Consider the following 12,608-nt stretch of genomic DNA (forward strand, 5'->3'; position numbering starts at 1 on the left):
ACGGGTTCAATCTGACAATGCCACGGTCATCCCAGCTGCATCTAGGTGATATTTTCTATGCAATGGCCAGAAATAGATGCAGGCCCAGGAATTAGAGATGATAGTTTAGAAAACATTAAATAAGGGTGCTTTCAATTGCAGATCTAAGTGCAACCATGAAGAATACATTTAGGGTTAAAATAAAACTACAATGTTACCAAAGATAATCTTACAATACTTTTTACACTAATAATTTTTTTCTTTTAATACGGTTATTTTAAATTGTGAAAATACCAAACAGAGGGGTTACAATTACATGAGCAAGGTAATGAGTACATTTTTTATCAAGCATTGTTGCCTCCTTCTTTGTTTCCCCTTACCATCCCTGCCCTCCCATCTTCCTCCTCTTCCTCCTGCCAAAGTTATAAAGTACGTTTTTCAACATAACATCTTGTACCTCTCATTGTTGCAATGGGTCCACCTGTATCCCTATTTAAACAATTTGTTTTTTCCCTTCCCGTCCACAAATTATACCAACATCAAATACAGTGAAAACAGGGGTTATTATTATTATTATTATTTAATGGCTAGGACTCATCAAATTATTGACAGTGTGCCTTAGATCCTCTGGCAGATAACGTTATTGTAATATATATATATATATATATATATATATCAATGTAGACAGTCTCTATTTTAAACGTCTTGGAGATCTGCAATTTGGGTTATTTGGTCTTATTTTCTTTACTTTAACAAGTGAATATACCAATATTTTTTTATGTATCAAGAAGTATTTTATACATTCTCTGTCAAAATTAACTAATGCGTTGGGAAATAGAGGTTATTTCTTTTAAAAAATAAATTCACTGACAGGTACCATTGGCTCACACCTGAAATCCTAGCTAGGATCCTCAGGAGGCTTAGATTTGAGGGTCCAGGTTCAAAGCTATATAAGCCAAAAACTCTGTGATTCTCTGATTAGCCAACAAAATGTCATAAGCAGAGCTGTGACTCAGTAGAAAGAGTTGAATGACCACGCCCAGACCTTAAATTTATGCCCTGGTACCAACATGCACACAAAAAGTATTTCTTTCCTTTTTTTTTTTTTTTTGTTGGTTTGGGGCTTGAACTCTGGGCCTGAGCGCTGTCCCTCAGCTCTTCAGTACAAAAAGTATTTCTTGCACTAATGTATTCCTAATACTTTAGAGGCTGTAACCTAATTGTAGATAAATAAATTTATAGTCTGATAAATCCATGCTTGGCTATGTAGTAAAATACGTTTAGTTACTTGATTTGTTTGATAAATATTATACAAAATTTCAATTCATCCTGAAACTATATTTAAATATAACCATTGTCACTATGTTGCAAAACAAAATACTTAAGATAGATAATCAGATATTCAAGAATACTCCAGTTTCAAACCAGGTGATCAACTGAGGATTGAAACCTTTGATTTTATAATACCTATAAATATGTGAACAAAACAGTGGAAAGTTAACAGATAAATGTTCAAAACATGTATTTATATGTGTGGTAATGTACAAAGCGGAGAAATCCTAAAGTAGAAGACGAGAAAGGTAAAATGTGTAAAAGACACTGGAAATGCTGAAATAAAATACAATAAAATGAATAAAGCTATTCATCAAAATGATAAAACAATTTATCAAAAATGATAACTTTATTAAATACTGTATTTTGAAATAAGCAAGGTTACAAATCTTTGAATAAGGAAGGGCTGATAAATTGAACTGAAAGAAATCATAAAAGGAAATTATGACAATCCTCACACATAACTTTCAATGTATACTCTGTTATATTTTCTTTCTTTATTTGGGTACAAGGACTGGATTTTTATATGCTAGGCTTGTGCCTTACCACTTGATCTACTCTTCTCCCAGTTAAAAATAAACAAGTTTTCCTCTGGTTTATTGGTAGAAGAGTTTCACAGACGTTTCTGCCCAAGTTGGCTTAGAGCCACAATCCTCAGATCTCAGTATCCTGAATTGCTAAGGCTCAGGCTTGAGCCATCAGTAATGGTTTATGTTGTATTTTGAATAAACATAATACTAAAGAATTTTACTACATACGGTATTACACTTCTTGGTGTAAAGGATACCCCAAACAGATTATTTTAAAATTCTTAGATTTTAAGTATCCTTAAATGTGTCAAATTCTTAGAGAGAGAAACTACATCAAAGTTAAAAAAAAACCGATAGTGAAGAAAATTTTCATAGAAAAGTTATTTTTGACCCATTGTAACAATGAGATGTACAAGACACTTGGGGGAGGGTAACGTGGGGAGGTGGAGAGGGAAGATATGGTAGGGGACAAACAAAGGAGAGGGTAACAATGCTAGGTAGGAAATGTACTCATTACCATACTCATGTAACTGTAACCCAACTGTACAGTATCTTTACAGTAAAAAAAATAAAAAGAAAATTTCTTATTGAGTAAAAGCATAGATCCAATGCTCTGTAGATATTTAACTTTGTTAGGAAAAATATCAGGCCACCTTATCATTCTTAAATACTCAAATTCAAGGCAGGAGTGACACATAAAATGCTACAGGCAAATTACAAATAGCTTTTTCTTCATAAAGGGGTTATTTTTCTAACCCCTTAATTCTATAAATTAGACCATAAAAAGAGAAATAATATTGACTTCATAATCTAAAAAGAAATGCAAGTCAGACACCAATGACTCATAGCTATAATCCCAGCCACTCACTTTGAATGTCTGGGCAGAAAGCGCCATGAAACTCCATCTCCACAATAACTAGCAAGAAGTTAAGATTGGGTGGTTGGTTTAAAAGGTTTAGTGCCAGTTGAATGAGCAAGCCTAGCAAGCTTGATTCCCTGAGTTAAAACCCTGGTACTGGTAAAAATAAATACTATACTAATCTAATAAACTGAAGATTAGGGCTGGAAAGGTAGCTCAGTGGTACCTCATGCCTTGCATGCATGAGGCCCTGGGTTCGATTCCTCAGCATCACATAAGCAGAAAAAACGAGAAGTGACGCTATGGCTCAAGTGATAGAGCACTAGCCTTGAGCTGAAGTGGTGAGGGACAATGTTCAGGCCCAGAGTTCAGGCCCCATGACTGGCCAAAACAAAGAAACAACAATAAACAAAAACTGAGGATTAATGAGTATCAAGAACATTACAAGAAAAGTTAGTAATTATATATAAGAAAAAAGAAAAATGCATATAAATGTATCAATAATGTGGGATAGAGTGATGATTTTATTAAACCCTAATAATATATGCGTGAAAATCCATATCAGATTGTTTATTCTATGTTTTTAAAATTCAAGTAGGATGGAAGAACCATTGCCAATACTTTGCAAGTGGATCCTTAAATACTATCCAAGTATTTGGAATGTTTGGGTCACCAGATGAATGAGACATAGAGACATTTTCCCTGAAAATAACAGATATGCTGGTTATCCAGTCATTTATCATCTCAAGTTCTTATAAACAGTCAAAGCTGAAAATCTATTTCTCTCTTGTGAGAACCATATTCTTCTTTCTTCTGTCTTGCTTTCAGCTGAAGTCTCTGAAATTCGTTTGAAAAATTGGTTTTTCAGGATTTCACTTCAGTTTTGTGAGGTACGGCTATAAATGGACAGGCAATTTGCTCAGGGAAATGCAGATTCTGTGTCAGGGTTTGCCACAGGACTGGCTAATTGAGAAAACCTTAAGTGATTCAACACAGAAGTCTCTGACACAAGTTGTATTCAGGGGAAAGTAAAATAAACAATATCCTCTAATGTGGTGCTCATTTTGTTTGGGTTCTGGCCAGATACACCATACCTTCCTCACATTTTGCACCTTTGTTTTAGATGAATTTCCTTAGAGACTGTCCAAGCGTCATGATTTATACATTGAAAATGTACAGAACTGAACTGTGTCCTGCTTATTATCCCACAGATGGAGGACTGGACAGAGAGAAGAGTGGATTTGTAAGCCATTGTAATGGATACCTCACATGCTCTATATCTGGTATGGCTTTCCGATGTTCTATTCCCCTGGGGAAATACTTACAGGCCTTCATTTGCTATAGAGATTAGTCTTCTGGATGTCGGTCGCTTTTAGTAAAGCAGCCTTAGTTGAAGGCAATGACTTGATAGGGTCTCAACTAAGAAACTACGCAGCTCTCTCCAATTGCTGAAGAAGTGAACATCCCAATACTTGAACTTCAGGACACAACTGTAACGTGGGGATCTATTTGCTTCCTCTGGGAAGTTGCAAAAGCATCTTCTCCAGGATCTGGTCAGCATCCTTCTAGGAATTATCTTACAAAGGAAAAGATAATTAGGATAACTATAATAAGACTAACGCTGGGTAAAACTGACATCGTTTTTTACCCTACTCTGGCATTTCTGCTGGGTTAGATTAATTCTCTGCTAGGATATTCCAGAACCTCATTCCAAGCAGTCTGAAGACCTTGGTCACTGTGCCTTTCTTGTTGGTTTTCGACATGACAACTTGTACTTCTCATTGTTGCAACGGGTCCACCTGTATCCTTATTTAAACGACTTGGTTTTCCCCTTCCCCTCCACAAATTATACCGACATCAAATACAGTAAAAGCAAGGATTAAACTGTGGGGGAAGGACATACAAAGTAACAAAGAAGTAATCTTATAAATGCGTTAGAAACAAATGCATGAAAGAAAAAAAAACATTTAAATACATATCTTAGGTTCATTTTCCTAACATCACCTTATCTGACCTTTTCTGCTTGACTCATACATATATTAAATATTGCAAATAAGGGAAACCATGGGACCTATGTTTCTTTGGGCTTGGCTTACTTCACCTAATATAATTTTTTCCAAGCCTTTCCATTTCCTAACAAATGGGGCAATGTCATTCTTTCTGATGGAGGCATAGAATTCCATTGTGTATATATACCACATTTTATTAGGTTGATTTCTTTGTCCCAGGCAGCTCTTTGCTGCCCCTTCTGATTTTTGCTTGCTAGAAGTTTTGCAAATTAGAATTAATTGTCAATTGGGGTGAATTTCAATTATGTAAAGCCTTACAGCTCATGCTAATCGCCATGCTAGTTGTCTGGCTATTGTACTCTAAATATCCATCATGTGTAACTCTATTGATTCATCTGAGTCATCCAGATTCATTGTAATGATTCCTTTCTATTTTCTTCTTGTTTTTTCCATCTTGAATTAGCAATAGCTTCCTCTGTAGAGTACATATCAATGGATGATTCTAAATTATTTTGTTATTATTAAGGTATTGTACAGAGGGGTTACCATTGCATGAGCCAGATAATGAGTACATTCCCTGTTTTGAACACTGTCACCTCTTTACTTCATCAATGGATTTTGACTGGTATGAGGAAACCTATAAGGCTATTTCCAGTGAAATCTTGAAATAGTATAATTCTTCAGGCCTAGGAGTTATGGATTTTCTGAGTGTCCTTGAGCCTACACTTTTCCAAAATTAACTCATTGTTGTCTACTTTCTAAGAACTAGATTCTAATTGTTATATGCTGTGATTTAAATAATGAATCACTGGATGGTAGGCACCTTTCTATTTACCAAGAAATGAACTAGCTTAGCAAGATTGCATTTTAATTATTTTTTTGAAGCCTAAGTATTTGATGCTATGCCTTAAGTTTCTAGCTATTAATGGTATTTAGTCTTGTTTATATTTGAATTTTTATGTACAAGAGAAGTTTAGTACATGCTATATCCTATATTATTTCTGAAATGAATCAGTGGATGAATAAATAAATAAATGCCCTAAAATCTAGCCCTTTTGTCTAAAGTATTATGGTTAATCTCATATCTACTTTTAAAAGACAAAAGTTGTATACAGTTGTAATCTCTATCTAATATTTAAAGGTCGTTTGCCTAAACTGAAATTCATGTAACAGGCGACACAAATTTCTTGGCCTGCTTAGTTTAAAATCATTCCTACTTCTACCTATGTCCTCTCTGGACCTTTTGTTATGTTTATGTTACTGCTTAGCCCATGTCATGTTTGTCTCTGCATCCTAGTATATCCTAGGAATTGCCTACATTCTTGTAATAGTAACGTCTTCTGTCTCTATCTCTGCCCCTACTGTCTTTCTGTCAGTCTGTTTTTGTCTCTCCTCTCCTCTTCTGTCCCCTCCCTTCCCCTCCCCTCTGTCCTCTTCTCTCTCTCCTACCAGCCTGCTTGCCTGCCTGTCTGTATGTCTGTCTATCTCTGTCTCTGTCTCTCTCTGACCTTTGCTCTGCATGTGTGTGTGTATATATTCTACTAGGAAGAACTTCAAATAATACAAATAATGTCATTCCCCTCCTAATCTTTGACTGATATTGAACATACAACATGCCTTAAGGCTGAATATATTATAAAGGCAATGAACCACTTGTGGAAACCACTGATTACATGATTTTTCACAAGCAAATATCAAAGGTTAGAAATGTGGAACATTGAATAAATAACTCAAGATATACTTTGATATAAAATATATTATTTCACCTGGAAAAGCAGGCAAAATTAGAGTGGTTGCCTAGCATTGGTAAAATTTTAAATTTCATCCCAACAAATATATAAATATATAGGTGCCAGTCCTGGAAACTGAGTTCTGGATCTGGGTATTGTCCCTGTGCTTTTCTCTTTCAAGGGTACCCATAGCTCTACTTTTTTCTTTTTGTGTACTGGTGGCTCACTCTTGTAATTCTAGCTACTCAAGAGGCTGAGTTATGAGAATGGCAATTAGATAACAGCCCAGGTAGGAAAGTCCTTGAGATTCTTATCTCCAATTAACCACTAGAAAACCAGAAGTTGCTCTGTGGTTCAAAATAGTAGAGTATTAACATTTAGGAAGAAATCTCAGAGACAAAGCCCAGGCCCTAAGTTCAAGCCTCATGATTGACCAAAACAAAAACAAAAAGAGCCTCACGGTCTTTCCTGCCTGGCCAACCATTTAAACACCGTTCCTCAACTCTCATCCTCCTGAGTGACTAGGGCTATAAATGGGAGTTGCAGACATCTGGCTCAAATATTTATTTTTTTTGGAGACCAAAGGCATAGTTCAGGAGGTAAAGAACCGGTTGACAACAGGAAGCTCAGAATTCAAATCCCAGTATGATTCAAAAATATTGTAGTAGTATGTAGAAAGAAATACCTATCAAATTCTTAATCTAATTCTAACACTATCACAAATGCTGTGTTTGTTACTGTCTAGTGTGTGTTCTTTCCATAGTACAATTGCTTTATAATAAACATAATTCATATTAGGGTTAATGTCTTAATAAGAAGACTGGTAAGTAGTGAGGGACAGATGACTCACTTCCATAATCTTTGTATCTCAGGAGTCTGAGTTCTAAGGATCATGGTTCAAAGCCATCCAGGAAGGAAATCTATAGGACATATCTCCAATCCACCACCCAAATCAGAAATGGAGCTGAGACTTTAGTGTTACCAACCCTGAATAGCAGAATCTGAAGGACAGTGGTCAGACCCTGATTTCAAGCTTCAATACCAGCAAACACATGCACAAAAAAAATGTGGCTGGTAGGTAAGTAATTTTAGTCATAGCATCATATGCACACTCTACCAATTATTTCTGTATTGTATTTATTATTAACTTAAATGAATTCAAGTTAAAAATTATTTAAAATTGTATTCTTCTTTGCAACATGACATCTGACATCTATTACTTGACAGCTTAAATCAACAAAATGTAAATTAGTAAACAGAACATAAGTGGGCCCTTTTAATGCTAGCCTTGTCCACCTGGCATTTTACTTGTAACCACAGGAGACTTAGGAAAACATGGGTAAGGTTTTAAGTCCATATTCACAGATGTGACAGTTTGACATTCACTTTACTGAAAATGGCATGTAAAGAAAATGCCAGATATACTTCAAGAGAATTTTTCACCTCGGGTACTGCGAAAAATCTGGTCAAAATGATAGAAATTGACATCTCAAATCAATCAAATACGATACCATTGATCTTACACTAAATTAACTAATAAGAGTGAAAGAATTGCTGGATGTTAGATACAAAAGAGATTTTGAGGTTATTTAGCTCTAAGCAAATACACAATTAGCTGAAACAAAATGGGTCAAATCAGAGTACACATCATTAAATTTACTGTCTAGTAAAAAATAAATTTCAGCATCATTCCATATGCTAATTACCCACTAGTATTTCTTCATGCATATGTGACAGCTTATATGTTTCATCTAGGACATGATTGATTCATGACTTATTTAAAACAAGAGGTTTTTCATATAGCTCTAATAGTCTTGTCCAGAAATCTCCTTAATAATCATCCTGGGCTTTATAGTATTTTCTGGTTGGTCAACTGCATTCTAGACTTTCCATCTTCCCTTTTAGGAGTACTCCATTGTCCGGAGGGTGCATAAACTCTCAAGGATTAATCAGAAAGGAAGGATGGTAGCAATGTGGATAGCAATGTGGTAGCAATTTAGAGAATGTGGATGTATGAAAATGTCTTTATTTTCATACATTTCACTTAAATTTGACTCTAAAAGGATAATTTCTAAGTAAGGAATAAAAATTCCATTTACCTTAATACCTTAATTATCTAGAAAACAGATGCTAAGTTAACTAATACATGGAAATTATGGCTAATTGGGGTTGTTCAACCAAGAGTTTCTGCAGCAAAGTGATACAATTAGAGAAAGGAGAAGTATGTGAGGAGTTTCTGGAAAAGAATGTTTGTCCTCTTTCTTCATCTGTTGTTGGAAGCTAGTCTTTCTTTTGTCTCTCTGCATGATGACCTGTGCAGAATGAAAGTCTCTGTCCATTTTCCCTGTAGGGAGTTGATGTCTTTGATACCAGAGTTGATAGATAAGAAAATACTGGTTTGTGAATGAGAAATTGAATAAGCACAGCCCTCAAAGCTGTCGACTGAATCATGAGAAAACAAATACTATTTACATGAAACCCAATATAAACTTGTTGCCTGTAATTTACCCAGAAAGAATTCTAAGAATGAAATACATTGTATAGGACATACATATTAATCACTATGTGTTTTGTTTTGTTTTTTATCATTCTAAGAACTACAACCTTAGCAATCCAAATGATCAAAGGGCAAGTAATTTTTCTTTTGAGTGTCTTACAGACTTCCTTTTATACTTGATGTAAGAGTCTGAGCATCGACAATAGCTTTAGTGATTGCCTTTCAAACTGCTACAGTAGCAATAACAGCAATCAAGAAAATGTACACACAATCCATGTAAAATGAAGACAACAATTAAATATCAAGTTAGTATGTGTTTGTGTTATTGTGATGAATGTGATATGCATGTAAATTTAGAAAAGATGTATAAAGAATTTCCAACTGGTAAGAAAAGTTCAATTTGATGAATTTCAATGGTCATTTTATGATATAATCTTTTTTTAGTATTTGTTGTTTATGGAATAAATATTCTCTTATGCCATGTATAAATGAAAACTCAATATTTTTTGATATTTTTAGAAAAAGTTCTCAAATATTTACCTAATTATGTTCCTAAGAGTTTTCAGAGAATCATGAAAATTAGAAAAAGCATTCTAAGGTAGTTTAAAGATGCCTAGTTTATTACTCATTATGGATTCATAAAATCATTTGATTTAGCCAACTGTCAGATGATTTTAAAAATCAGAGAAAATTCTGTTTTTATGAGTTCACTTCTAATATTATCTTTCTTTTGAATTATAGGAAATGGAAAGAATTGGAAAAAAATTATATTAAGTGAAGTAAGCCAGGTGCAAAGAAACATAGGTCCCATGGATTTCCTTATTTGCAATAACTAGTATATGTCTGAGACAAGCAGAAAAGTTCAGATAACATGATGTTAAGTGAAATGAATGCCAAGATAAGGACAAAAGTGTTTTTTTTCCTTCTTGCTATTGTTTCAAACATATTTATAAGGTACCATGTGATATTTTTGTTGCTTTGTATGTCCCTTCCCCACAGTATAACCTCTGTTTTCACTTATTTGATGTTGGTATAATTTGGGAAAAGGAAGGGAGAAAACAAATTGTTTAAATAGGGATACAGGTTGACCCATTGCAACAATGGGATGTACATGATGCTATGTCGAAAAACGAACTTTACAATTTAGGCAAGAGGGGAGGAGGAAATGTAGTTGTGGAGATGGGAGGGAAGGGATGGTAAGGGGAAACAAAGGAGGAGGCAACAATGCTGGATAAGAAATATATTCATGGGCTGGGAAGGTGGCTCAGTATTAGAGCGCTTGCATTGAGTGTCTGAGGCCCTGGGTTCGATTCCTTAGCACCACATAAGCAAAAAGAAAAAAGCTGGAAGTGGCGCCTTGGCTCAAGTGGTAGAGCGCTAGCCTTGAGCTGAAGAGCTGAGGGACAGCTCCCAGGCCCAGAGTTCAGGCCCCACGACTGAACCCTAAAAAAGAAAGAAAGAAAGAAATGTATTCATTACCTTGCTCATTTGATTGTAACCCCTTTGTACATTATTTTCACAATTAAAAACTTACTGTTTTAAAAAAGCAATATAAAAATTATTATACATCAGTGCTTACATTCATGTTATGTAAGTTTCACTAAAATTTAGGCATCTAATATTATGACAGAATTAATACAAACCTATTGATAATTTCCCAAGTTACACAAATAAAAAACAAAAAAAATTCTCAGAAATTGATGTCTGGGCCAACTACCATGCTAAATTAATTACACCTAGATACTGTAAACTTAACTTCAAATGTTACCTGTGGTCTGAAAGACATCATGAATTATCGTAGAATGTGTTACCCTAGACTAGTACTTAGCCACTATTATTTAATTTAAAAAAAAAAAAAGGAACACAGGATGGCACTTGCGCAAATTGTCCTTTATCAGACAAAATGCCCAGTTTCTAATAGCACCTAATATATATGGATGAACTAGTATGGAAGGAATTGAAACATATTTTCATACTCTGAAGACAATGTGATTACAAAAAAAATTGTGGATAACTCAAAGCAAAGTTTCAAAGTTAGATATTTAAAAGAGAAAGTGCAATAACATCTTAGTTTGCTTAATAATTTGTAGGTCAGAAATTGTTATTTGTTAAGGTAAGTGCTTATATAGTAAGCTTAAAGCTAGCTGCCTGTGGCTCATTTCTGTACTCCTAACTATTCACCAGGCTGAGCTCTAAAACCTGAGGTGCAAAACCAGTTCAGGCAGATAAATCCAAGACATATTTATTTCCAACTAAATAGCAGAACCCCAGAAGCAGAGGTGATTCAAGGGATACATTGCCAGACTGAGCAAAGAAAGGCAAACAAGAACACAAGGCTCTGAGTTTAAGTCACTGTACACACACACACACACACACACACACACACACACACACACACACACACACACATACGCATGAACCCACACCTACAAACAAAAGTAAAAGAAAAATGTAAACTTAAAAAATCTGGTGGCTCTACAAAATATTGTATTAATTGGAATACTGTATTATGCCTTATTTTCTATATCCATTCCTTTTTTGTTGTATGGGTTGATTGCATATGTTACCTACTGTAAAAGAACAAGAATGTGCACCTGGTTAAAAAAAATGGTGTTGGGTTTATTGCTGCATATTTTAGAGACATGCCTACACATGTCCGTAAAATCTCAATATTTTTGATAATTTTGGAATTCTATGCCTCCATCAGAAAGAATGGCATTGCCCCATTTTTAAGGAAATGGAAAGACTTGGAAAAAATTATATTAAGTGAAGTAAGCCAAGCCCAAAGAAACATAGGTCCCATGGTTTCCCTTATTTGCAACATCTATGAGTCAAGCAGAAAAGGTCAGATAAGGTGATGTTAGGAAAATGAACCATAAGATATGTATTCAAATGTTTTTTTGATTTCATGCATTGGTTTCTAACGCATTTATAAGATTATTTCTTTGTTGCTTTGTATGTCCCTCCCCCACAGTATAACTCCTGCTTTCACTGTATTTGATGTAGGTATAATTTGTGGAGGAGAAGGGGAAAACAAGTAGTTTAAATAAGGATACAGGTGGACCTGTTGCAACAATGAGAAGTACAAGTTGTCACGTTGAAAATGAACTTTACAACTTTGGTGGGCGGGGGGAGGATTGGGTGAGGGGGTTGGGACGGCTGGGAGGGGATGGGAAGGAGAAACAAAGGGGGAGGCTACAATTCTTGATAAGAAATGTACTCATTATCTTGCCCATGTTATTGTAACCCCTCTGTACAGTATTTTCACAATAAAAAATAAATAAAAATTAAAAAAAGATAAAGTTTTCAAATATCAATTCTCAGTAAGAATGGTAAGAACACATAAACATAAAGATAAAAGGTTAAAGAACAATCTTTATTGAACTGAGAAGATTTATTCTTACTGTTAAAAAATAACATTTGGAAATAGTATATCTGAGAATATTCCTAGATAGATAGATAGACAGATAGATAGATGGATTGATTGATTGATAGATTATGTACGTTTTAAAATATATAGCCTATAGAATGTGTGGGTGTATGTATGTTATAGAATGTGTTTCCTTAGAATGAACACACACACACATACACACAAACACACACACACACACACACACACACACACACACACACACATCTACAGGACAAAAGTCTGCAGGAAAATCTCCTTCA

The sequence above is a fragment of the Dipodomys spectabilis genome, unplaced genomic scaffold, assembly GCF_019054845.1.
Source record: "Dipodomys spectabilis isolate Male_0828 unplaced genomic scaffold, ASM1905484v1 ptg000420l, whole genome shotgun sequence".
In the NCBI taxonomy this organism is placed as follows: domain Eukaryota; kingdom Metazoa; phylum Chordata; class Mammalia; order Rodentia; family Heteromyidae; genus Dipodomys; species Dipodomys spectabilis.